Below are 27,161 nucleotides of genomic sequence, written 5' to 3'. Positions count from 1 at the left end.
GGCTATGCCGTACTCACTACTTAGCGACCAGTCTTTGCTTCCTCCCTCGTCCGCAGCTTCCGTGATGTGAAAGGGAGGGGAGGACGGAGCGTTTTTATACTTTACGTTATTGGTTAAGTGCTTGCACCGGTGTCGATGAAAGGACAGCACGAGTGTGGTTATGGATTAGACCGGGTAGAGCTTTGTGAGTTAGAGCAATGCGCGGTGGCTACCTTAGAAAACTCGGGTGTGTCAAGCGTATGCAGCCTGACTAGTGAGGTATACCCCTTTGTGGTGACTGGACCGCGAGTAATATTATTGTTGCGCTGGTCCCTAGAAAACGCCCTGATATTGCGCGTTGCGCCGTTTCTGAGCCTCTATGTGTTCTAGAGCTGCGCATGCGCCGGGCTGTATTCTGATCTATGATGATTCTTTCCCGACTGCCATTTTGAATTGGAAAATGGTCTGCATTCAATGTGGATGGTGCTTCTGCGCAAGCAGTTCACACATATGTTTTAGACAATGGACATTTTGATAGTAATATGATGATTACTCGGGTGATTTGTAAGAAACCTTAATTTACTTGTCTACATACAGATTATTTGGCATGCAAGGCTACATGTGTGCATGCAGGTTAGTATTCTAGGGGTTTTGATTTCACAAAAGAGAAGACCCCACTGAGTTCCAGGGAACAGGGTACTGTCGACAATTTAAGTCAAAGGGAAATCAGAGACACCTGCGGGACAATCTCCCCTACGGGAAATTCCTTCGCCTGAGGGTAAACTGTTCTGATATTTCAGAGTTCAGGAGTCAAGCAACTGACCTTGAACGAAAACTACTCAACAGAAACTACCCAGCGAGGATTGTCCAGAAAGGTTTAAAAAGGCCAAGAAATAACAACAGAGACGCCCTACTAGAACCCACGGCGCCTAAGGTACGAGAAATCCGCCCTATATGTGTTACAACATATAACACCAACTTCAACAAAATCTCCAAAATAGTAAATAAATATTGGAAAATTCTGAGCTGTGGCTCCTTGAATTTTCCCAAACCAATGTTTTCTCACTGAAGGGGAAAGAATCTCAAAGACATTTTGGTCCACAGTAGACCAAGAACCACTACAGACATCCACCCTACCAGAATAACATCTATTAAAGGCCATAATCCATGTGGCTCATGCAGCACCTGCGAACTAACCAGAAAGAGCAGTACAATTGAGTTCACTAATGGTACTACTTGGGAAAAACGTGTTTTCACTAACTGCAACAGCAGAAATGTTGTATATTTAATCACATGCCCCTGTGCAAAAGAATATGTCGGAATGACATCTAGACCAGTGAAAATTCGCATTGGCGAACATAAATCAACATACGTTGCAAAGAACCCACAACCAAAATGGCCGGTCCTTACCTAACAATGGGTCATAACATTCAAGACCTACGTTGGACAGTTATCGAGTCTATCAGAAGCGAAAAGAACCTCTTGGAGAAAGAGCAACGATGGGTGTTACGTCTAGGGACGCACATCACAGTGCTCAATGATGAGATACCATGTGCACAACTGAACCAAGAATAGACCCTAGCCCAGTACCACCACCACTCTGCCCTTTGACCCCCTAGAATACTAACCTGCATGTGTTTCCTTCCGCATGCACACATGTAGCCTTGCATGCCAAATAATCTGTATGTAGACAAGTAAATTAAGGTTTCTTACAAATCACCGGAGTAATCATCATGTTACTATCAAAATTTCCATTGTCTAAAACATATGTGTGAACTAATTGCGCAAAAGCACCATCCACATTGAATGCAGCCCACTTTCCCATTCCAAAATGGCGGTCGGGAAAGAATCATCATAGATCAGAATACAGCCCGGCGCATGCACAGCTCTGGAACACATAGAGGCTCAGAAACGGCGCAACGCGCAATATCAGGGAGTTTTCTAGGGACCAGCGCAACAATAATATTACTCGCGGTCCAGTCACCACAAAGGGGTGTACCTCTCTAGTCGGGCAGCATATGCTTGACACACCCGAGTTTTCTAAGATGACCACCGCGCATTGCTCTAACTCACGAAGCTCTACCCGCTCTAATCTATAACCACACTCGTGGTGCCCTTTCGCCGACTCCGGTGCAAGCACTTAACCAAATAAGTAAAGTATAAAAACGCTCCGTCCTCCCCTCCCTTTCACATCACGGAAGCTGCAGACGAGGAAGGAAGCGAGGACTTGTCACTAAGTAGTGAGTACGGCATAGCCGCGATAGAGAAGTCTGGACTTTTGAGTATCTATTTTGTCACCAACAGAAACTTACTATGTCATCATACTTACCTCTCAACAACAGATGAGTCTCATTTACCCCTCTTCCTGACCGGCTCATGGGGCATTGACTCCTTTCATTATCAGTATGTATCCAGCATAATAACATGTCTCCTTACTTGAATCCTTTTACAGCTCACCATTGTGTACCATGACCATCACGATATAGAGTGTGTGTTTTCTGTTATGTGTATGTTTTGTCATGTAGTGTCTTTTTCTCCTTAAACAGGTCACAGCACTTAGTTGTAAGGAATGAGACTTTCTCAAAAATCACAATATGTCACTGTTGTCTCTCTTCCACAGGTGACATATATATGCGCATTAGGAAGCGCACGGCGAGTAAATGTGTGCTCTATTGTTTATCTTACAGGCTCATGATTCAGAAATACTGACAGGGCTAGAACTAGAATTATTTCCATACCACATAGGTATCGTACTTTTACTTTCACTTGTATATACACTTTGCACATTCAGATGGCAACCATAGTGAGTGACGGAGGGATCTGACTCCGTCCTGACGAAGAGGCATGTAAAGCCTCGAAACATGTTGACATCACCAGGAGTACCAGCTCATTAACAGCTTTGGTCTCTCTGACGCACCTTTTTTTAATAATACCAGCCTATGACCAATAAATAGTTTTTGTTACCATAAGGCCAGGTATTTTTTAACTTCACTTGTTCATTCACCCCTGACCCTACTTGCACTCACTCAAATACACCTCACATAGCACTTACAATATTCAAGTGCTCCAGCATAGTAGGCAGTCATAGCACGCCCTGTCCCGCAGCAGAGCGGGAAGACCCCGATAATGAAGCATGACACCAAGGGCCCTTTTGGTGTGTGAGGGGTATTTTAACAAATACTGTGTATGGCTCTGACACCTAGGTGTACAGTTAACCTTTTAGAGGTGGATCTTGTTGTTTATTGATACCATTGACTGGAGGAGGGTGCATCCTCCTGAGTGCTTCCTAGCACTACCTCTTCACTCCCCCTTTTGATTTTAGTTTAAATCGCCGTATATGCAGCTGTCGTTCTGTGTACCCTTACGTCACTCGTCCGTCTGTGCATTTTGGAGATATTGCAGCAGGGGTCCCCAGTAATCTCTTGGCCTGGATGCTTGTGGTAGTTCTTCCGAATAGATCGGTAAGGTGTCCCTACAATATGTCATGTCTTTGAGCCAGTCCTTGAATCTAGGGGGACGCTTACTTCCCCATCTAATGGCAACGCAGCGCTTTGCCAATAGGAGTGCTACAGCCAAGAATGTTCTTCCTTTTACTGGTGTTATCTTATGCATACCCAGTAAGGATACTCGTGGTGCGTTCGGTATCATCTCGGACAGCATACCAGTTAGTACCCCAGTTACTTCCTCCCAGTATTTGTGTACCTATGGGCAGGCCCACCCCGTGTGTAGGAAGTCAGCCCTTAAAGCTTCACACCTGTAGCATTTGTCATCCGGTCGAAGACCGTATTTATGTAATTGGGTCGGAGTATAGTAAAATTGGTGTAGGAATTTAAAATGTACTATACTTAGATTACAGTTTGGCGAAATCAGTTGCAGTTGCATGCAGCTATAATCACAGTCTTGTTCGCTTATAGTGTCCCCCAGCATCTGTTCCCATTTACTAAGTGATTTGTCTGTTGACCCTATTTGTTCCGATTGTGACATGTTGTATAAATGGGTGACCAGTTTCTGGCGACTAGGTGCAGTCAGCAGTGCTTGTAGAGCTTGCAGTGTAGGTGGTTCTTCCGGGTACGAGTCATATAATTCTTTCATCGCCATCTGTAAACGCATGTGGGCAAACAGCTTCATTTGTGTGTTATGTATGCTCTGAAAAGCATTAACAATGGCGAAGAACGTGGAAAACGCCAGGTTATGATCAGGCCATGCTCCAAAGTGATCGTGCGTTTCTTAACTGTGATGATGAAACATGGTTACATTGGTGAATTTAAAATCATTAATGATCACCGAGCTGGGAAAATTGTTGTGAATCTCACTGGCAGACTAAACAAGTGTGGTGTAATCAGTCCACGGTTTGATGTGCAACTGAAAGATCTGGAGAAGTGGCAGAACAATCTGTTGCCATCACGTCAGTTTGGATACATTGTTCTCACAACGTCAGCTGACATCATGGACCACGAAGAAGCTAGTCGAAAACATACAGGAGGCAAAATCCTTGGATTCTTTTTCTAGAATGTAAAAAGGCAGACTAATAAATTGTCAAACAGACTTGTTAAAAAAATAAAAATTAAAAAAAATAAATAAAAACTGCCGTCTGGGAATACATCTGCCATAGTGTTTAATTTTATCTCAGCCAGTAGCTGTAGCAGCCTTTTTTTCCTGTGTGACTGATAGTTTCGGATGATACGCAATTGGGAGTGTTGGGGCATGGACGGGAGATTTCTTGGTCCGACTCGCTAGCCTATGCCAGGCTCTCTAGGTGCAGCGTACGGTTTGAATCCTTTCTGTATGGGTAAAGGATACAGGGTTTGAGACATAAGCTGTCAGAGGTGTTGGACATACACCATCCCTCTCCACCACCATGTGTGGGATATAAGCGTACGGCTGCAGCCAGTAATAAGTATGTTGTGCCTACACGCAATAATAATATCATTGTAGATCTGGTGCCCCAAAACCCCCTTTGTGGTACGGTTTTGTCAAAATATGTCAGCGTATTCTGGCTTGATTCCCCGCCCATGTGAGCTTCTGCATTGCTGTCCTCAACGCCTGTGTCAACCAAATAATGATGTTACTAAATAGATATAACATTTTTGGCAGTGCAATCCTCTTTTGTAAAGCTATGCACTCTGCTAATGAGAGGGGCATCCATGTGTCTATCTTTTCTTCCAGCTTAGACATGGCTGTACCATAATTTTCCCTCACCACCAGTTCAGGATCTCTATGTACCCAAAAGTTTTTCCGGGTCCGTGTGCCACTTCAGGGGATAGTCAAGATTTGGTTGTGTTGTAACCGACTTATGCCAGTTAGTTTGTAGGCCGGAGAAGTGCTCAAAGCGAACATATTCACTAATGAGTGCGTTTAAGAGCGTGTCCGGATGCCGAGTAAGAAGCACCATGTCTTCAGCATAAAGAGAGATGCTGAGTGGGCGGAGGTGAAATTATAGTGCTGCTTCTGAGTGCCACTGTCAAATCTTGCATGCCAGTGGTTCTACTATCATCGTAAATTGGAAAGGGGAAAGCGGGCATCCCTGTTTCGTTCCACTACTTATACTTATGGTGTCTGACGTGTGCCCGTTTATTCTGTCTCTGGCGCTGAGGTGTGTGTATAATATCTCTATCCATTTCAGAAAGGACCCTGGGAAGCCCATTTATTGCAGCCCTGTCAGCATATACACCCATTTGATGGAATCAAAGGCTTTTGCAGCGTCTAGTAGTGCCGCTGCTGCTGGGGTGTCAGGGTCTAGGTGATGATATAACTCGAAGATGGTGCGAAGGTTATGAGTTGTGGATCTGTTGGGCACAAATCCTGCCTGGTCTGGCAGTACCAGTTTCTCCTGCAGGAGCTGTATTCTGGTTGCAATTACAGTGGCTAATATCTTGGCATCTATGTTTCTTAAAGATAACGGTCGGTACGAATCACATTTCATGGAGTCTTTGTCCGGTTTGGGAAGTGCTACCAAGAGGGCCTCTCTCAAAGAAGCGGGTAATTTACCGTCTTCGTGTGCCTCCTCAAACATTTCGGCCAAGTGTGGTATCAGCATACTACTGTATGCTTTGTAGAATTCACCAGATAGCCCATCCAGGCCACGTGCTTTGTTATTCGGAAAGGAGTTTATGGAATTAGTAGACAACGCACTCATCACTCTCTGCAGTCGTGGAATGCACAAAACCTGTTAAAAGGGAAGCTGTTCATAAACCCTATTCCACAAATTATGCAGACAGATGCATCCCTCACAGAATGGAGTGCTCACCATCAAGTGTTTGAAGATGATGTCACCTCAGACCCTGTACCCTTGCAGTGTGGAGTTCCTCAGGGCTCCTCCCTGAGCCCTACCCTTTTTAATGTTTGTATGTCTCCCCTAGTGGACACTGTCGCCCCCTTTGGGATCCACATTGTGTCTTGCGCCGATGACACCCAGCTGATCGTAGCACTGAACCAACCCGGCCAGTCGCCCACTGACTTCCACTCCTGTCTGAAGGAAGTGACCAAGTAGATGAGCCTTTCCCATTTGAAACTCAATGACGACAAAACCGAGCTGATGATGCTTGGTAACCACCTTAGTACCAACATCAATGCTCTCTGGCCAGCCTGCATGGGGACGGCCCCAGTCCCAAAACCGGAAATAAAAAGTAGGAATTTGACTACACCAAGACCTTTCCTTCAAAACTCCCCTCCCTAAGCGCCTTGAGACCCTCTGGGTATGTAGTGCGCTATATAAATTCTTTGACTTGACTTGACTTGACTTGACTTGGTTGCTTCATGCTACGGTGTGCTTAAAATGATCCAGAAAGTAGTCCACCTACTTCCATTACCAGCAAAAAAGACATTGATCCAGGCCTTGATCCTTTCTAGGATAGATTTTGGTAACGCCCTCTATCTGGGGTCGCCCAACACAGTGATCAAGAGACTTCAGATTGTCCAGAATGTGGCAGCAAGACTGCTTACCGGCACTAGCCATCACTGTTCTCCAAAGCCCGCAATCCCCTCCCTGCACTGGCTCCCAGTGTAGCAGAGAGTCTACTTCAAGGCCCTTTGTGTGGCGAACAAGTCCCTGGAAGGGAATGGACCCTCCATTATCAAAGATCTGATCTGTCTGTATAAAGCCTCCAGAAACCTTCGCTCAGACACGCTCCACCTGGCAGAAGCCCCCAGAATCAAGAGAGCCAGAAGTGGGGGCAGTTTTTTTTCATACAGTGCCGCCAAATTGTGGAACACTCTCCTACTTCACCTTCGTAGGGAACCCAACCATCTTATTTTCCATAGGCAGCTGAAGACAGGGCTTTTCCCATAATCTCTGGTTGTTTTCTCTCTGGTTTGATCAGCGCTGGGACACTATCGGGTAGCCATGCACTTTACAAGAACCCCTTTCTTTCAATCATTCATTCACCTACGAGATCTGACCGTACAGGGTATCTGGGACATCAAACATAAGAATCTCCATATCAACTACCTACAGCTCCAAGCTATTCACCTAGTATTGAAAGCATTTCTACCTCACCTTATAGACCAGGTTGTCTTAGTCCGGACAGACAAATTGACAGCCATGTACCATGTACAAAAACAGAGGTGGGGACACACTCTCTACAGTTATCAAGCCTCTTGCAGACAATTTGGCGTTGGACAATACATCACAAAATGTATCTGTTAACGGAACATCTGTCGGGTACAGAGAGCGATTTTGCCGACCTCCTAAGCAGGATGCGGCAACAAGTCCACGAGTGGGAACTCCACCCTCTAGTCCTTCTCCTATACTTCCCCAAATGGGAGTTTCCACAAATAGACCTCTTTGCGACTGCACAGAACGAAAAGTACCCAAACTTTGCCTCCACGTTCCCACATCCCCTATCCAAAGGCAATGCACTATCGATGAGTTGGTAGCGGATATTTGCCTATGCTTTTCTGCCTTTCCCTCTTCTTCTGTTCATGGTTCGGAAGCTCAGGCAAACCTCTCACCCTCATTCTGGTGGCATCCCACATGGGCTTGTCAAGCTTGGTTCACTACACTACTCGAATTCTCAGTAGTTCCATACAAGAAGCTTCACCTCAATCCGGATCTTCTCTCTCAGAACTGTGGCGAAATGAGATGTTCGAGGCAAATGAGCTGCAGATGACATACTGTGCATAGATGGCCACCTTGTGTTGGGCCCGGATGTTTGCAGTTTGTTTTGTTGTAGAAAAGTCTTTGGAAGTCACAGGATAGGTGACTCCTCCTTTGGATGATACTGCGAATGGGCATCGGCTCCATCCCCAGATAGTTTTTTCCGCCACCGGGCTCGGATGTGTTTTCAGCGCTCCGTGTTGGAACCGATTTCTTCGGTGCGCAATCCTCACCGCCTTACAGAAAATCAGTTTCGAACGCTTTCCCAGTTGACGCTACTCTTCAACACCGAAGATTTCGATTCCAGTCATCGTCGACGGCCTTCGGGCCTAACTAGGCCTCGACTCCAGCTCATGGAAAGGACTCAATTTAAAAAGTGTTCTCAATGTCGGTCGAAGTTTCCCCACACTGACCTTAATGTAGTATGTAACCTTTGCCTCTCGCCGGAGCACGAGGCCAGAGACTGTTCCGCTTGTGCCTCTTTCCGCTCCAAAAAGACTATCCGGGACCGAAGAGCTAGGAGAACAATGGCTCGATCTTCACCTCCGATTCCGGACGACATCTTTGAAGAAGGCGTCAACGTCCCAGAACAACACGACGTCGACAATAACTCCGAGGCAGAAGATGCAGAAGTCGAGGACATCACTCCAGCACAGCGGGTCGTAAGTAAGACTGTCGACCCGACCCTTCCTTGACCCATCCAAAGAAGGCCCCGGTCACACCCTCGGGCTCGGGTGCACACCGACACACTGCTTCTACTGCCCCACCTTCGTGCCCGGCTAAGAAGCCAACTATTCAGAAAAGGGGGTGGTGATGAACAGAGTGTCTGAATTAAGCAGACCACTCTTACCCAGTCCAAAGATCAGGGCTTGATCCATCACCGCTTTTTAGCTCACTGCACCATCCCAGCTCAGAACCTGGCTACATGCAAATTAGTCTGACCCTGGCCCAGTGCATCATGGGAACAGGGCAGACCAAACTACCAAGCCAATTCTTATACTGGGAAGAAAACAAGCTTCCGGGGACCGGTTTCTGGCATTTCAGCCGTCTTCGGCCCGGCTTGCTTGAATCCTGATGGTGCAATGAGCAAGGGACTCACATCTGAGTGTACCCCTCCACGCTTATGGTGGACAAAAACGATTCAGAAAAGGGGATGGTGATGAACAGAGTGTCTGAATTAAGCAGACCACTCTTACCCAGTCCAAAGATCAGGGCTTGATCCATCACCGTTTCTTAGCTCACTGCACCATTCCAGCTCAGAACCTGGCTACATGCAAATTAGTCTGACCCTGGCCCAGTGCATCATGGGAACAGGGCAGACCAAACTACCAAGCCAATTCTTATACTGGGAAGGAAACAAGCTTCCGGGGACCGGTTTCTGGCATTTCAGCCATCTTCGGCCCGGCTTGCTTGAATCCTGATGGTGCAATGAGCAAGGGACTCACTTCTGAGTATACCCTTCCACGCTTATGGTGGACAAAAACGATTCAGAAAAGGGGGTGGTGATGAACAGAGTGTCTGAATTAAGCAGACCACTCTTACCCAGTCCAAAGATCAGGGCTTGATCCATCACCGTTTTTTAGCTCACTGCACCATCCCAGCTCAGAACCTGGCTACATGCAAATTAGTCTGACCCTGGCCCAGTGCATCATGGGAACAGGGCCACTAAGCCTTCAGGCGATTCGGACTCGAGTCGGCCTTCCCACAGTGCCGGCACACATCTACCGGCACCGAAAAAGACAACATCACCGGCCCCGCCAACATCCAAACCACCGGCGCCGAAGCCTACCGCTACTCCTTCGGCACCGAAACCCAGGTCGGAACCAAGCAACCCCGCTTCGGATTCAAAAAGACCACTGGAACGGAAAAAACCATCGGACCCAAATAATATACCGGAGCCGAAAAAATCATCGGAGCCACAAAAGACTCATGCTTCTCCGGTTAAGGACATTGCCAAAAAACAAAAAGAGACAGCTTCGGTGCCGAAACCTCCCTCCGCACCAAAAGATCGGCCTCCTGCAGAGTACTTATTTCATCCAGACCCTGCACAAAAAACTCTAGCTAAAGACCCAATCACTGGGCAGCTAACTTTAGCTTAAAAAAAGCGGCCACTGGATACACCAGCGCCAGCTTCTCTTTCAAAGAAAAAGGACATGGCTACCTCACCGTTAAGACTTCCTTCCCCTCCTCCTCCACATATACCATCACCACCTGCTCCCCTACCACAACATTCCCCTACATCCTCTATCATACCAGACGATGACAATAGGGATGATAGCTCTGATGATATAGGGGCTAACATAGATGATCCATCTATCCCACCAGGTTCACCTGACCCGTGGGATGATTATAACACCCCAGACGTCCCAAATGTACCTCAAGATGACATATACCTCTCAAGGCCTTCCCCACCAGAAGACACTATGGGTTTTAATCAATTGATACACAGAGCCGCTCAATATCATGGAGTACATATGCATACAGACCCTGTAGATGAAGACTTTCTAATGGATACCATATGATAATGGACAAAGGTCCTCATCCATTTTACCAATGCTTAAATGAGTGATTAAGCATGCTCCTGAAGTCTTCAGGGACCCAGTCAGAACTCGGGTCATTAACCCTCGAATAGAGAAAAAGTATAAAGCTGCCCCTTCAGCCCCAGCATACACTAAAGGTCCAGTACCACTAGACTCACTTGTAGTTTCCAACGCACGCAGGAGAGCAAACTCACAAACATCAGGTGAAACTCCCCCACCAGATAAAGAGTCTAAGCTACTTGACGCATCAGGGAAAAGAACTACTTCTCAAACAGCAAACATGTGGCGTATTGCCAATACACAAGCATTATTGGCCAGATACGGCAGGGCACATTATGACAAATTAGAATCACTAATGCAACACCTCCCTGATAAATACAAAGATAGAGCAAATGAGCGTATCCAAGAAGGGAAAAATATTACTAACACCTCCAGGGCAGTTAACACCAGTGTTTTATTACGTAGACATGCCTGGCTACGCATATCGGGGTTCAAACCTGAAGTCCAAAGTGCTATACTTAATCAACCCTTCGATGAGTAACACTTAATCGGACCCAATGTAGATGTATCACTTGAAAAAATGAAAAAGGATACAGATACAGCCAAATCTATGGGAGCCCTGCAGTCGCAGGCTCCCAGATGTTCATTTCGCCGTTTATCTTATCGAGGCGCCACCAGGGGATACTCTTCAGACACACCTTCCACCTCATACAAAGCCCCTACACAATCCACCTATAGTAAGGGCTACCAAAGGGGAGGTTACAGGGGTAACAATAATAAAGGCAGAGGTAAAAACAACAACTCTCGCTCTGGCTCTGCCCCTGCCCAATGACTCCACTTCCCTTCCCCGTCCCATTCCACTCCTGTCGGGGTGTCATGTAGATAGGTTTTGCCTTAACACTGTGTTATGTTAGCATGAGCTTATTAGAAGTTTAAACGCCATTTTTCTTTTCTGCAGCCTCTGCACACGACACATTTTGTTATTAAAGCTTTCGCCTAGTAGAATATTTTGCTTCACACGAGAATAATATGTTAGCTTACCAAGCAAGGCTGATAATATAAGCAATGTCTGAACTGTCTGTGCCGAGGCCTTCAAGGTTATTTCAACACAGCACTTGTTGTTCGGTTTGATCAGCGCACGGTCTAGACTAATACATATGCAGCTGTGGCCAACTCTGGGTTTTAGGCGCGATTATTAATGCACTGCACAGAGCATGAATACACACTTGATGAATATTCGCATTCAGAGAGTTGGTGCAAGAGATGATGTGATCCCTTTCTGCTAAGACCAGAGGGGTGGGCCTGCCCTTCTAAACCCAAAGAGACCTTCTGTAGATATAATATAATATACTAGCAAGGGAGGGTAAACTGAGGTTCTATTTAGACCTTTTCCCTTTAGCATTTTAACATGCTTTCACCCTTTGTATTTTATGGAATAGTAACTATGTTGCTAACCTTGTTCCTTATAATATGTTTGCTTGTATTAGCTAAGATACTGCGCTTGAGAACACTACATTAGAAATAAATATTTCAAACTTGCACGTGTCATCATTTACTCCTCGTTGTGGACTGATATGTTAGTATAACATATGAGTGTTCACGTGTTCCACGTTAGCTGAGGTGTTCTAAGTCTATGTTCTGGGTTGTCTAATCATTGGGGGTGTGTAAGAACCAATGAGACCATGATTGATAGTCTGGTAGGGGATTTTGGATACTAAGGTGAGTTTTGGCACACCCTAATTCACTGTGGTTCCAAGTCTCTATGCACAGTTCTGTGTAGGAGCAGGATCCCTGCGACATAGCGCCCAACCGTTGGTGGTCTTATTACATGACACTTGAGTAGTACTTATGTCAGTCCTTAACACCCTTCATTGTTCTTTCTGGAAGATAGTGGTGTCGGAAAAAGCTACCTATCTTCATATAGGTCTTTTCAAGCTTGAATCTTTCAAAACGTTTTCCTTGAATTACTACCCAGTTGTGCTACATAGATTTTATTGTATATTTTCCTTTCTATGTCACTATGGCCGCGGTGGACATTCCGCAACATAGTCGCATTGCGGTGCGCAATCATTTACAGACTTAAAATGTCCCCGTGGGTGGCATGGCTGTAATTATGGTGGTGAGTGCTAAGGTGGCTTACCCATACGAAATTTTTTACTTGTGGGTGACCTTCCCGGCTGTGAACGCAAATACTAATGTGTTCGACATGTACACTCCCACTGCCGTGCCATTGGACTATGCTCCATATAGGACACAGGAAATTCCGATTAACGCTTGGCAGCACCGTGTTTGGTTTAATGGCGTCCTACCCCACTCTTTGTTCTCACCGTGGTTAGGTCCCTTATCCATTCCAGGCGCGACTTGGCCTGTTTTGGCTGAATTTACACCTCATCCTCAACACGGGGCGTGTCCCCTTGCTGATATAAGACGGCTACATGTAGTTTCAATTAGCATGATTAGGTCGTTAGTGCAATACATAACCCGAAATCTCCCGTGCGGGGCCCCAGGTGTTGCGGCGCTTACAGCCGGACAGGGCGGAATGAAGCTTAGTCCTGTTATGGTAAACGCTGTGACGGGCAAGCGCCCCCAGAATAAGGATGATTTTCCTTTCTGGCTTGCTGAGAAGTTTGACCAGCTGGAAGCAATATTTCCTAACACGACTCCTAGTGAAAAAAAACAGGATTCTGACAATTAGCATTCCTAAAGACTTGATCCCAGAGGCTGGAACTGTGAGTCATGGGGTAAGATCTTTGCGGCAGTGTATACGAGGTGCTTCGGCACACCGTCAATGACTGTCCTTCCAACGGTCGTTAAACGTGTTTAAGATGAGCACGGACCTGAGGCAGCGGTTGAATTGGGTATGCACCTATGCAGCAGTTTGGCGTAGTTTCCGTTCTCGTACTTGCAAATGTCAAGGGAGATTCAGTGAGCTTTCAGGTGTCTAATGCTTTGCAGGCAGTACCCGATGCCGATAAATGCTGACAGTTAACGAGAATTATTGTGGCGGCTTATAAGACCGTGGGCCGCAATAGTTTGGGAGTCAACCCATTTTCCACTAAAGAGAAAAAGCAACCCCAAGGGCAGAAGTCAGAGACTGACGAACAGCCCATGGCTAAAAACAAAATTGGCCCAAAAAAACAAAAACAGGGTAAAAAACAAAAGCAGAAACACGAGTCTTGTCCTGCATCTCCAGTGATTGCGCCTACGGAACGTATTTATGACTTGCGCGACGATAAAATCACCAGATCGTTTTCAGGTTTCTGAACAGCGCTCTCCTCATTCTTTTCAGGACTCATCGGCCTCTTCGACCGGTGGTGGAGGAGGTGGCCGAGGTCGGGGTGGCCAGCAGAGACGCAACCAGCCCCGCCCGAAAGACAGTAAAGGCAAGCAGGACGATTCAACACCGAAAAGACCCCAGTTTCAGAAAAAGAAAGTTGTCGCTTTAACAGCGCGATATGCCACAGATAGTGAGAACGCAGCTTCGGAATCAGACATGGGCTCTGACCTTGCTGGACAGCGCGGTGGAGATTACCATAGTGCGAGAGGCCCTGCGTCCGCTACTGAAGGTGACATCGACTGACCAATATGTTGTTGTGGAGACTGCTGATACTAGAGTAGCTCCCCCTGATAGATAACATAGTCCTTTTAATTGAATGTGACATACAGCGTACCATCAAAGGGGTGTTTTGGGAAAATCGTATGACTAGCTATGACATTTTGTTAGCGGAGGTTGACTGGCCCCCACCTTTTGTTCTCGCGGCTCTGAGAGGGGAGGAGGCGATCCTCCCTAGTTTCGCGCACACAGTCTCGCAAGAGCATGCGCTGAATTTTGCAGAAGAGTGGGCTAAGGATCTTGCGCCGGCGTTGTACCGTACACATTGTGGGCGGGATACATTTTCTCCACACCACGAGATTCCTTTACGGTCTATGCCGCAGCCTCAACCTCAATATCCCATCCGACGTGAAGCTAAGGCTTCTGTCGCAGAAATCTTTGAACAGTTGGAATATCAAGGTGTGATTGAAACTTGTGTGTCCCCGATGAATAACCCTCTTTTTACTGTGACCAAGCCTGACGGCTCATATCGTTTGATATTGGATTACCTGCATTTGAACTCGCATTGCCGCACCTGTGCAGTACAGAATACCCACGTCTCTGCTCTAGTGGATGGTCTTGTGCGTAAACGGTTTAAAACCACACTTGACATATCCAATGTTTATTTTGCCCACAATTTGGACGGACTGAGTTCCCAGTGGACCAGTTTTACCTGTGGCAGCAAACAACGCCAGTATAAACGTTTGCCTATGGGCTATAAAAATAGTCCAGGCATGTTTGCTGCCCGTATTGTCTCTCTCTTAGAGAGAATAGACACGGATGCTTGTTCGTATGTGGTTAACTTATATCTCACAGACGACGAGCTTTGGGCGCATCTGTGTAGCGTTGACCGCATAATTTGTAACTTTGCGGACTTTGGTTACAAATTTAATTTTGCTAAATCACACATTGCAGACTACACAGTGTTGTTTCTGGGCTACGAGCTCAACAGTGAATGTCGAGGATTGGCTCCTCACTTCTTGGAGAAATGCGCACAACTGCGCGCTCCTACAACTCTGAAAAAATTACAGTTCTTGCTGGGATTTTTGAATTTCGGGCGTACTTATATTCCCGAATATGCCCAGCGTATCAAGCCTTTGTATGCGTTGATACAACCTATGTGATACTGTCCCACGGGCCGTAGGTCCCTTACTCACCCCGCCAGGATTGCCGCCCCTCCGAAGCTTTCCCTTCCAGGAACCGCGGTCGGAGACAACCACTGAAGCGTCCATGACAACGGGAATCCCGCCCCTCTCTCTATTACAGGACCCAATCCGGAGAGACAACGGACCGGAAGTTCTTCCCCATGACCCTGGAAGTCCCGCCTCTTTGCCGACGTCAGGATACAGAAAAGACGGAAGTGGAGGTTCAGGAGTCGTCGGAGTATCGTGGCAGGAGATTTCGACTGGAGCGGCAGAAGTGGAGGACGGGAGTGGAGAAACCGAAGAGTGGTCCGAAGACTGGTGGTGTCCCCCGGAGGTGGCTGAAGGGCGGCCGTAACTCGACGGAGAGTTACGGCGGAGCGCGTGAGTACCAGCTACCTTCTTTATAGCACGCTAGGTGCTCTGTGTAAATACTCCGGCCCCTGTATAATTACTCCCTCTATCCTAGGCACTTCATAAGTAGGAGCCCAGCACCGTATATATATTGTATAGCAGCTCGCACTGTATAAAGACTTACCCTACACGAACCCCTTTTCAAACACCCTCTGTACTTTGCCTTTCCTTGTCCTCCCCACCCTTCCCTCTCGTTCCTTTCTCTTCTCCACACCCTGGTGAAGGTTACGGTACATGACCTCCAGCCCCAGTGGGACTAACGGCTCCTTCTCCTTGTTTCTCTTGTTGCCCTCCGAGGTTTCACCCTGAACACAGAAGATGTCTGCACCCAAGACCGGACCCTACCGAACCCCTACAACACCTGGAGACAGACGACGACTACACCCCTTTGGAGCCCTGTATTTTGTTTCCCCTGTTTCTCTATGAACTACCTTGTGTGCAATAAAAGACCAATATTGCCCACTATATCCGGCCTCCTTGCCTGCTTTTCCAGTCCGCCGACCGCCCACGATTACCAAATCTTGCTGGCTGCCAGAACATTCATCTATTTTGCAATCTTTGCAGGCTGATCTTCTAGAATCCAAATTCTTACTGACTCGTGACAACCACACCAACCTGGTGATAAGAATCATCCCTGGGGCGGTGGGTTTCACGTACCTTACTTTTAACAAAGGAGACACAGTCCCGATTGCTTACAAGTCACACTTGTACACTTCGGCTGAAATGTGGTTTTCCCCTGTGGAAAAAGTTTTGACAGCAGTGCAATTGGCGATTCTCAAGGAACGTGCACTGTCGCAGGGAAAACGCATGTTGGTTGTTACCCCGAATCCTGCACTATAGGCAGTGACGAAGGCCAGTGTACCTAATTCTAAAGCTTTGCACCCACGGTGGAAACAATGGGCAGCATCACTGACATCTCCGGATGTCACGTTAGTTTTTGATGCCTCCTTACAGTTGCAGGAGTTTTTGCAGTATCAGTTTGTTCATCCTGCGCCTTTGGCTATGCGGCCTTTGGAGGATTTCCATTGCATCATATACACTGATGGTTCAGCGCAAGTTGCGCATGGGTCTAAATACTCATACGTTTCCGCTTGCGCCATTGTGGTAGGTGCCATGGTGAATGATGAGTTCAAGTCCAGAGTCGTGCACACGCAGACTCTTGGGGACTGCACCGCACAATTGGCAGAGCTTCGTGCTCTGATGCTTGCATTGGAGTACGCTGATCCTAGTGTGACAACATGATCTGGGTCCGAGTGGCTGAGCTTAAAGAGCAGTTGCCACTCGTGTTTGTGATTCACACTCTCGGTCATCAGCGCGTGGGAATCTACGCTGTTGGCAATTCGTTGGCAGATCCCAGTAGTTGGCTGGCTACCCCAAGTTGGAGAACTGGTTCGAGAGAAGATCGAAAACAAGAAAGAATTTGGTCCCTCTTATCGAGGTCCGGTTCCAGTGCTTGGTGTGAAGGGGCACACGAACAGTCATTTCACCACCACTTCCTGGTCGTAAGGAGAACAGGTATATCTCCATTGACAATGTCAAGATACACAGAGTGGCCGATTCTTTTTTGTATGACACCGGCAGTCTCATGTCCTTCGATTTTGAGAGATTCTGTTTTGGCCCCGGTTTCCAATCCTGTGCCTGATGTTGCTCTTGATATGCCTGCTGTTTCCAGTCCTTTATTGAGTACACTGCCTGGTACTCAACATGATGAAACTGACTACACTTACCCAACCGACTTATCGATGCCTGATTTGCAAACTCGCTTAGCTACAGAATCCATATTTTCACTTGACACTGATTCCCACACATCAAAAAAGCCTTCAAAGATTACTGTTCTAGCAAGACTGTTTAAAAAACATTTTTTGATTCCCCCTTGGACCTATATTTGGATGGTGCTTTTTTTGATTTACCTTTTTATGTCAATTGGTTTTGTGTTTTATTTTTTCCGTCTCGTCAATGGACACTATGTCGAGGAGAGAACATGCATTCGACATATCAATGGAACATTGGCTCCCCATTCCTCATCACACAGACTGAAGAGAGACTTGGCTTTTGTTAATATCACTGCTTGGCCTGTATTAGATGGGATTGTATGGGATGCTGTTCGATTTCAAATCCATGGGCCCACTGAGGTTATAAATGTCCCTAATGTACTTAAAGTGTCTATGGGGGATGTAGTTAAACAAAATATACGTTCTGATGATTGGGATGTTCAGGCCGTAGAATTATTGTTTTCTGATTTGAAATATTATGCTGCCTTTGATGCTGAAGATTTGTATTTGGAGTCTGCTAATTACGGTGATTTGTATTGTTATCAACATTTTGGCAATCATTACCTGCATAAAACTAATACCAGGAGACTCACTGTAAATTATACCCAGTGGGAACACTGTCCAGCTCCTATACAAGGCAGTTCTGCTTCCTTTTTGAAGAGGTTCACTTACTTTACAGATTTTAATCAGTCAAATCCCAATGCATTTTATCTTAAAATGCCTGAAAAGTCCACATCCAAAGTTAGACTTACCGATACTAAATTATTGTACTCTTAAGTCCTTTCTAAACCAGTTAGCTGTTGGGGGCTACGAGTTGTGGAAGGATACCATTGTCCTTAAATCAGTTTGGGGTTATAAAAGCTGGCAAGTGCAAGGCACTGAGGCTTTGCACCTTGCATGCCTCATCCCGAACCATATGTTGTTTTTGAATTCTACAATTTCACAGACAACATGCTTTGGATTGGCTACTGCTAAAAGATTAAATGCTCCTTCTTTTCCTGACTTAGAGGAATATCCTTGTTGGAGTAATATTACAAAATTTTCCATGAGAGAGTTACAAACTCTGTTATTGAATTCCTCCTTTAGCATATCCAGTTTGGATCCCGAAGGCTGGTTGCTGTGGCACAGAAGTGCTGACTCATACCAGCATAGTTTTTTGGGTTTAGCTCATGGCTTTACACAGATCAGGGTGGATCCCTGTTTTGAGAGTGGCCATTCTGTGACTACCTTTTCTGTAGGCAAATTATGTCAGAATTGGCTCAGACATTCTACCTTGGCGTCAGTTAAACTGCATTTATCTAAACTGACTGACAATGTTGATCTGAATGATTTTATAAAAGGCCTGGCTAAAGGTAGATCTAAAAGATGGATATATGCTGTTTATAACGAATTCTGTAAAACATCCCACATTGAGCCAGCTACCCTTAGAGCTATAGATCAAGCTAATTTGGAAAAAGTGCTAGCAGTTGTAGATAATAGCATAAACACACCCTCTTCCCTCATTTACACGTTAGATAATATTGTGTCATCTGTTGTAGATATTGTGCAAGATGAAGTGTCTGTTTTGTACCATGGTCAAAATCAACTGTGTTTTATTATGCAGTTTGCATGGACATTGCAGACCCTTAAGGCTGGGAAAGTGCATGGCATTACATGAATACATCATCATTGTTTGCCCCGTTTAATTTGAAAAGCAGCGCTTGCTGTCGATGAAAGATGCTTCTTTTTCTATGTTACACATTGAGAGGTTGGAGCCTTTACTGTTTTCTGTGGCAGAGGCTAATTCTGCAACGTGGCTTATTCACGGTTTAATAACTCTCCCGTTCCCACTGTTCGAGTTCAAGGGCTGTATAAAGTTCTTTGCCATTGGTAGATACGATACTCTTGGAAGTTCTTATCTCCATGAAGCTTGGTCGCTTCCCTTTACATATAGATGCCTTAGGGAGGGAAAAGAAGTTTATTTGAATGGTGAAGAATGCACTGAAACACCGGATCACTCATTAATGTGTAGACATATCCAATTACATGGCTCCTGTAATCAGAATGAGCCAAATTTAGCCTGTATTTTGAAGGGTACCCCTGTGCCTGCAATCGGTCCCACATTCACATTACTTGCAAATGGGAGTTATTTACTTTTAAACAATTAAGATTGCTGTGGGTTAATATGAGGGATTGCTTATGTCGTTACCGTCAGTAAGCGAGTGGTTTGCTGCAAGAATGTAATGTATCAACCCCCGCTTGGGAAACTGGATGTTTCCATCTGGCCTAAGATTCCGATCTTGAAAGCAGAGTTCAATAAGATGAGTCGCATAAGAGCTCTATTGTCTCAAAAAGAGGTTGCCCTCACATCTGCTCGTGAAACATTTGTCCTTCACGTGGCTAACACCCGCACAGAGGTGCATGCCTTATTAAATACTGATTTGCCGTTGCATTTCGGTGAATTAATCCACACAATCTTCAATGCATCCTCCACATCAGGGCTGGCTCACCTTTTTAAAGTTGTAAGCAGTGGCTTGGTGACTTCCTTTCAAACGATTTTCGGGGTCTTTCCAGCTTTCTTCCATTCTATTTTTTCCAGCCTGTTCGGTGGATTTCCCTTACTACTGGCTCTTGCTGCTGGCGTGCTATTGCTGTTTTGTTTGCTTCAAAATGGATGCACGTCCTGTGTTACAAGATGTGCTGTCTCGGCTGGGGCTGCTTCGCGCCCGGATGCTTGAGAACTATGGAGCGCTGCCTCGTGCTACATTGAGTGCAGCTTATGGACTATCGTTTCGATTTTCCTACTTTACATACGTCCAGCCGGTTTTTAATTGCCTGAGTTGCGACTTCGAATGGGCCCTGGATTTGTGTGTCTGCAATACGGTGTCGCCCGATGCAGATTATAATCCACTTATGAGCCCCTTAGTTGCTCATGAATTGCTTTGTTCTGATGGAGGGATTATGGCCTTTGCAGCGATGCATGGAATACTGGGTCGTTGGAATGTGTTTGCAGCGGCGTAAGATTTCTTGGCTCGCAGCTTTCTCAAAAACTCACCGAGTTATCCTCTGATGGTGCTAGAGGCTCCGGTAATTGAAGAACATGTATGTTCTTTCCCTTTGTTAAATTGGATGGCAAATTTATTTTCGGATGAGAACAGTGACTTCCTGTTGTAGGATGTTGCTGCATATTTTGCATATTCATTATTAGGATGAGATGTGTTTGTAGTCTCGCTTCGTTGAACGACAACTTTCATTGGAAAATCGTATTTGTTTTTTTACACATTTTTTTTTAGAGACCTAACCTATTGACTTTATCAAGGTCCGAAGGCTAGATTGTTTTTCTTTTCAGAATTATGTTTATTTTCTCTTTTCTCTTGAGGTACCAAATTGGAGACTTGTGTTCGGACTATCGATCTTGAACTCTGCATTCCTATATTTGCCCCTTTACTTTTTCTATCCGTGCTCGGATCAAAGGGAGGGTGTCATGTAGATAGGTTTTGCCTTCACACTGTGTTATGTTAGCATGAGCTTATTAGAAGTTTAAACGCCATTTTTCCTTTTCTGCAGCCTCTGCACACAACACATTTTGTTAATAATGCTTTCGTCTACTAGAATACTTTGCTTCACACGAGAATAATATGTTTGCTTATAATATCAACCTTGCTTGGTAAGCTATGTCTGAACAGGGAGTGCCGAGGCCTTCAAGGTTATTTCAACACGGCGCTTGTTGTTCGGTGTGATCAGCGCACGGTCTAGACATAATACATATGCATCTGTGGCCAACTCTGGGTTTTAGGCACGATTAATAATGCACTGCACAGAGCATGAATACACACTTCATGAATATTTGTATGCAGAGAGTTGGTGCAGGAGATGATGTGATCTCTTTCTGCTAAGACCCGAGGTATGGGTCCGCCCTTCTAAACCCAAAGAGACCTTCTGTAGATATAATATAATATACTAGCAAGGGAGGTTAAACTGAGGGTCTATTTAGACCTTTTCCCTTTAGCATTTTAACATGCTTTCACCCTTTGTATTTTATGGAATAGTAACTATGCTGCTAACCTTGTTCCTTATAATATGTTTGCTTGTATTAGCTAAGATACTGAGCTTGAGAACACTGCATTAGAAATAAATATTTCAAACTTGCACGTGTCATCATTTACTCCTTGTTCTGGACTGATATGTTAGTATAACGAAAGAGTGTTCGTGTGTTCCACGTTACCTGAGGTGTTCTAAGTCCATGTTCTGGGTTGTCTAATCATTGGGGGTGTGTAAGAACTAATGAGACACTGATTGATAGTCTGGTAGGGGATTTTGGATACTAAGGTGAGTTTTGGCACACCCTAATTCACTGAGGTTCCAAGTCTCTATGCACAGTTCTGTGTAGGAGCAGGATCCCTGCGGCAGGGGGAAGACTACAACAATACCTACCAGCCTGGGAAAACATCACATCAGACAGGTGGATGCTTCAAATAATTCAATCAGGTTACTGTCTAGAACTAACATCCACCCCCCCCCCCCCCCGCCCCCAAACATACCACCCAAGCAGCGTCCAATGTCACAAGAACATTTAACACTGCTCAGACAGGAAGTAATATCCCTCCTGCAGAAAAATGCAATAAAAATAGTTCCAAAGCATCAGCCAATCAAAGGAGTATACTCCATATATTTTCTAATCCCAAAGAAGGACGGATCTCTAAGACCTTCCCTAGACCTCGGACCTCTATAAACATTTACATACAGTCGGATCATTTTCATATGGTCACACTCCAACAAGTCCTTCCACTCCTGTTACAAAACAACTTCCTCGTCACTCTAGATCTCAAGGATGCCTACTTCCACATTCCCATCCACACAGCGCACAGAAAATATCTCAGATTTGTGCTAGACGGGCAGCACTACCAGTTCAAAGTGCTCCCATTCGGAGTCACAACAGCGCTAAGGGTGTTTACCAAATGCCTAGCAGTAGTAGCAGCACACTTAAGAAGACAACATATTCACGTCTTCCCAAACCTAGACGACTGGCTCATAAAAGCCAGCTCATACAGCCAGTGTGTACAACTCACTCACGCTATTCAACTGGTTCACGACTTGGGATTCACAGTAAATCACACCAAGTTACATCTCCAACCTTCACACATACAACAATATTTTGGCGCTACAATAAACACCCAACTGACACTAGCCTATACCTCTCCAAACAGGATAACAAGTGTACAAACTCTCCTAACATTTCAAACTGGAACACTCGCTTCCAGCTTGAGTGTTCATCAGCTCATAAGAATGGTGGCATCTTGCATATTTATAGTACCTCACGCAAGACTGCAAATGCGTCCACTTCAAGAGTGCCTAGCACGCCAATGGAACCAGGCTCATGGTCAATTAACAGACCTAGTGTTGGTAGTCAGTCGGACTCTTCGCTCTATGCAATGGTGGAGCACCAAAAACCTTTCAAAGTGCCGACCGTTCCTAGAGCCAGTTCCTCAGATAATCCTGACAGCAGATGCATTGCTCTCCGGCTGGGGAGCTCACATACTGCATCACACCATGCAAGGCAGGTGAACACCGCAACAAAAGTTACTCCACGCCAACCACTTGGAGTTACTAGCTGTTTTTCTATCCCTAAAAGCATTTCAAAAACAAGTATCAGGCAAAGCTGTCTTAGTCCGCACAGACAATATTACATAACAAACCAGGTGGAACACACTTTCTGCATCTCTCTGTTAGCACAGCAGATATGGAGATGGGCTATACCACTAAAAATCTTCCTCTTAGCCCAACCCGTTCCAGGAGTACAAAATACCATGGCAGATCTGCTAAGTCGACAGACACAGCAGATCCACCAGTGGGAACATCATCCACAAGTTCTTCAACCGTTCTTTCAGATGTGGGGACAACCTCAGATAGACCTCTTCGCAACCCACGAAAATGCAAAATGCCCAAACTTCGCCGCCAGATATCCACACCCGCTGTCCAAAGGCAATGCAATATGGATGAGCTGGTCCGGAAAATTTGCGTACGCTTTTCCTCCTCTCCTACTACTTCAGTTAGCGATACGCAAGCTACAGCAACATTCCCTAACACTCATTCTAGTAGCTCCAACTTGGGCCAGAAAACCGTGGTACACCACACTGCTGCAACTATCTGTGGTACCACACCAAAAACTAAGCCTATCTCCACGTCTCTTAACACAGAACCATGGAGAGATCAGACACCCAGAACCAGCTCAGCTCAACCTAGCGATCTAGCTCCTGAAGTCAGAGAGTTTGGTTATCTCAACCTTCCTCCAGAATGCATGAACGTTATTAAAGAAGCCAGACGTCTCACTACGAGAGCATGTTATGCTGCTAAGTGGAAACGATTTGTAATATACTGTCAAAACAACCACATACATTCTTTAGATGTCTGTTCAACACATCATAAAATACCTAATGCACCTTCAAAAGTGTAATTTAGCTTACACGTCTATCCGACTACACCTTGCTGCAATTGCAGCATATTTACAAAATAGACAACATCTATCTCTGTTTAGAGTACCTGCTATAAAAGCTTTCATGGAAGGATTCAAAAGAATAATCCCTCCCAGAACGCCACCTTCACCAGTGTGGAACTTAAACATTGTTCTTACACGGTTAATGGGACCTCCCTTTGAACCGTTACATAAATGTGAATTGCAATTCCTAACTTGGAAAGTAGCTTTCTTAGTAGCTATTACTTCTCTCAGAAAAGTCGGTGTACTACAGGCATTTACCATTCAAGAACCCTTTTTGCAAATGCATCATAACAAAGTGGTTCTACACACTAATCCTAAATTCCTTCCAAAAGTCATTTCATCTAAATCAATCTGTTGAACTGCCCGTTTTTCGCGCAGCCACAAACAGTCGCAGAAAGAGCTCTACACACCTTAGACGTCAAAAGAGCATTACTGACCTACATCGAAAGAACCCAAACTTTTCGTAAAACTAAACAACTTTTTGTGTCTTTTTCACCACCACATAAAGGCAACCCCATATCAATATCGGGGATAGCTAGGTGGATTGTTAAATGCATACAAATATGTTTCCAGAAAGCCAAACGTACGTTAACAATTCCTCCAAAAGCCCATTTTACAAGAAAAATAGGGGCTTCAATGGCATTCTTAGGTAACATTCCCCTAGATGATATATGCAAAGCAGCTACATCGTCTACACCGCACACATTCACAAAACATAATTTTGTGTAGATGTGCAAACTAAACAACAAGCCACTGTGGGCCAGGCTGTTCTGAAAACTCTGTTTCAAACTACTGCAACAGATACTGGTGGTCGCCGCTGGGTGTGGGTACTGCAATACAATCTATGCACAGTGTGTAATCTGCAGCTCATATGCCTCGAACGGAAAATGCTACTTACCAGTATGCATCTGTTCTTGGCATGTAGAGCTGCAGAGTTACACACACACCCCCGCCTACCTATATCTGTTCCAGTATTATCTTATTTAGATACAAATCACATGGACATCACTACTTGTTGTACAGCTCTTTTACTTCCCTAATGGCGAAAAACAATCTGGGGATGGAGCCGATGCCCATGCACAGTATCATCCAAAGGAAAAGTCACCTATCCAGTCACTTCCAAAGACTTTTCTATAACAAAACAAACTGCAAACATTCGGGCCCAACACAAGGTGGCCATCTATGCACAGTGTGTAACTCTGCAGCTCTACATGCCAAGAACAGATGCATACTGGTAAGTAGCATTTTCTTTCCAGACCTATAGGAGCTAAACTGTGCGATGTTGGCTCCTGAAGTCATAGAATAAGTTTACCACCTGAATGTGTGACCATTATTAAGGAAGCATGTAAGCCAACCACTAGAGCTTGTTATGCAGCCAAGGGGAAAAGATTAATTTTGAACTTTTGTAACCAAAATATTGATCTATTCAGTGCATCTGTACAAAACATTATTTGTTACCCTTTGCATTTTCAATGCGCTGGCCTTGCTTATATTTTCATACTTTTACATCTTGCAGCAGTAGCTGCCTATCTACAAAACAGGCAACACTTATTGTTCAAAATGCCAGTTATTAAGGCTTTCATGGAAGGCCTTAAAAGAGTAATACCACACAGTGTCCCCCCTGCACCAGCGTGGAATCTCAATATTGTTCTCACAAGACTTATGGGTCCCCCCTTTGAACCATTACACAATTTCCCCCTCCAAATTGTATCTTGGAGGTTGCTTTCTTAATTCCCATCACTTCACTAAGACGTGTCAGTGAAGTCCAGACACCAACTTTAGAAGAACATTTTTTTCAACTGCATAGGGATAGGATGGTTATTCGTACCAGCCCAAAATTCTTTCCATAGGTAGTGTCCCCTTTTCACCATAAACAGTCTGTTGAACTATCTGTTTTCTTCCCTCAACCTGATTCTGTGGCAAAAAGAGCTCTTCATACACTAAATGACAAAATAATTTCTCTAAACTAAACTCTGTTTCCTTTGCACTCTGTTAGATTTGGGGTTTTTAGTTGGCAAAGGTAGGTACCTTTGACCAAATTGGGACCCTTGCCTCTAGTCAGGGTAAGGGGCTACACTCCTACTAATTAACCCCTGCTCACCCCCTTGGTAGCTTGGCATGAGCAGGCAGGTTTATCTCAGAGGCAGTGTGTAAAGCATTTGTGAACACATACAGTAACACAGTGACAACACTACAGATGGACACCACACTGGTTGTATTATAACAATAAGTATTTTATATAGACTTAACACAAGACCAAACAAAAAAAATCCACAATACAGTACTCAAAAATAGACTTTAAAATGTTATAAAATAGCTCAGTTCTCTCAAGTTGTAAATGCGACACTCGCAGGGAAGGTGATGCGTCGGTTCCTTACACGCAGAGGAGTCGATTCCTTACTTCTGCGCAGGGGAGTTGATGCTCGCTTCCTTACTGTGTGGGAAGGTGATAAGATGGCACCTCGCTGCGATACTCTTCTCCGGTGCGATGCGACAAAATGGCGTCTTGGTTAGGGTGCGACAACGTTGATGCGTGCACAGCCGTGCGGCGACGCAATGATCTTTGGAGCTGCGACAGGCCCTGCAACGCGCTTCTTCGGCGATGCGACTATAGCTGCTGCAGCGACGACACGCTTCTCGTCATTGCGTCACGCTTCCAGGTCCCAGTGACACGCAGTCTCTCAGAAGGTCCAGCACAACAGCAGGCACTTCAATTCCCAGCAAGGGAATTCAGGGGGGAGCTGGTTGGTGAAGTCTTGTATCCTTAAGACTTCAGGCAGGAAGAAGCAAGCTCTAGTTCAAGCCCTTGGAGATTCTTCTTCACGTTGATAGAAAGCACACTCAGTCCTTTTCTCCTTTCTTTGGCAATGAAGCAACCACTGCAGGACAACCCCCAAACACACAGAACAGGGGTAGTCTCCTCCTTCTGCTTCCTGGTTCTACAGCTCAGCAAAGGTTTGTCTTGATTCCCAGAAGTGATCTAAAGTTCTTGGGTCTGGGTCCCAAAATTTATACTCATTTTCCCTTTATTCTCTGAAGGAGGAGAGGCCTTTGCATAGTCCAAACCAGTTCTGGCCAGTCCTGGAGCACTTTATTGACAAGACTCCTTCTTTCCTTTCATTGTAGGCCAGGGACATCAGACGCACCACAGG

The 27,161-nt window shown here is 45.3% G+C and overlaps 1 protein-coding gene and 1 pseudogene across 3 annotated transcripts in view; both read left to right on the top strand.

Moving 5' to 3' along the window:
- The window catches only part of TRANK1 (tetratricopeptide repeat and ankyrin repeat containing 1), a 1,005,982-nt gene that overhangs the window by 277,614 nt on the left and 701,207 nt on the right, over positions 1-27,161 (top strand). The window lies entirely within an intron of this gene.
- LOC147722265 (small ribosomal subunit protein uS8 pseudogene) lies at positions 4,108-4,524 on the top strand (annotated as a pseudogene).

This window comes from Lissotriton vulgaris, chromosome 4_1, assembly GCF_964263255.1.
Source record: "Lissotriton vulgaris chromosome 4_1, aLisVul1.2, whole genome shotgun sequence".
NCBI classification, from domain to species: domain Eukaryota; kingdom Metazoa; phylum Chordata; class Amphibia; order Caudata; family Salamandridae; genus Lissotriton; species Lissotriton vulgaris.
The sequence above is the reverse complement of the archived record's forward strand: the minus strand, read 5'-3'. Positions and strand labels throughout refer to the sequence as shown.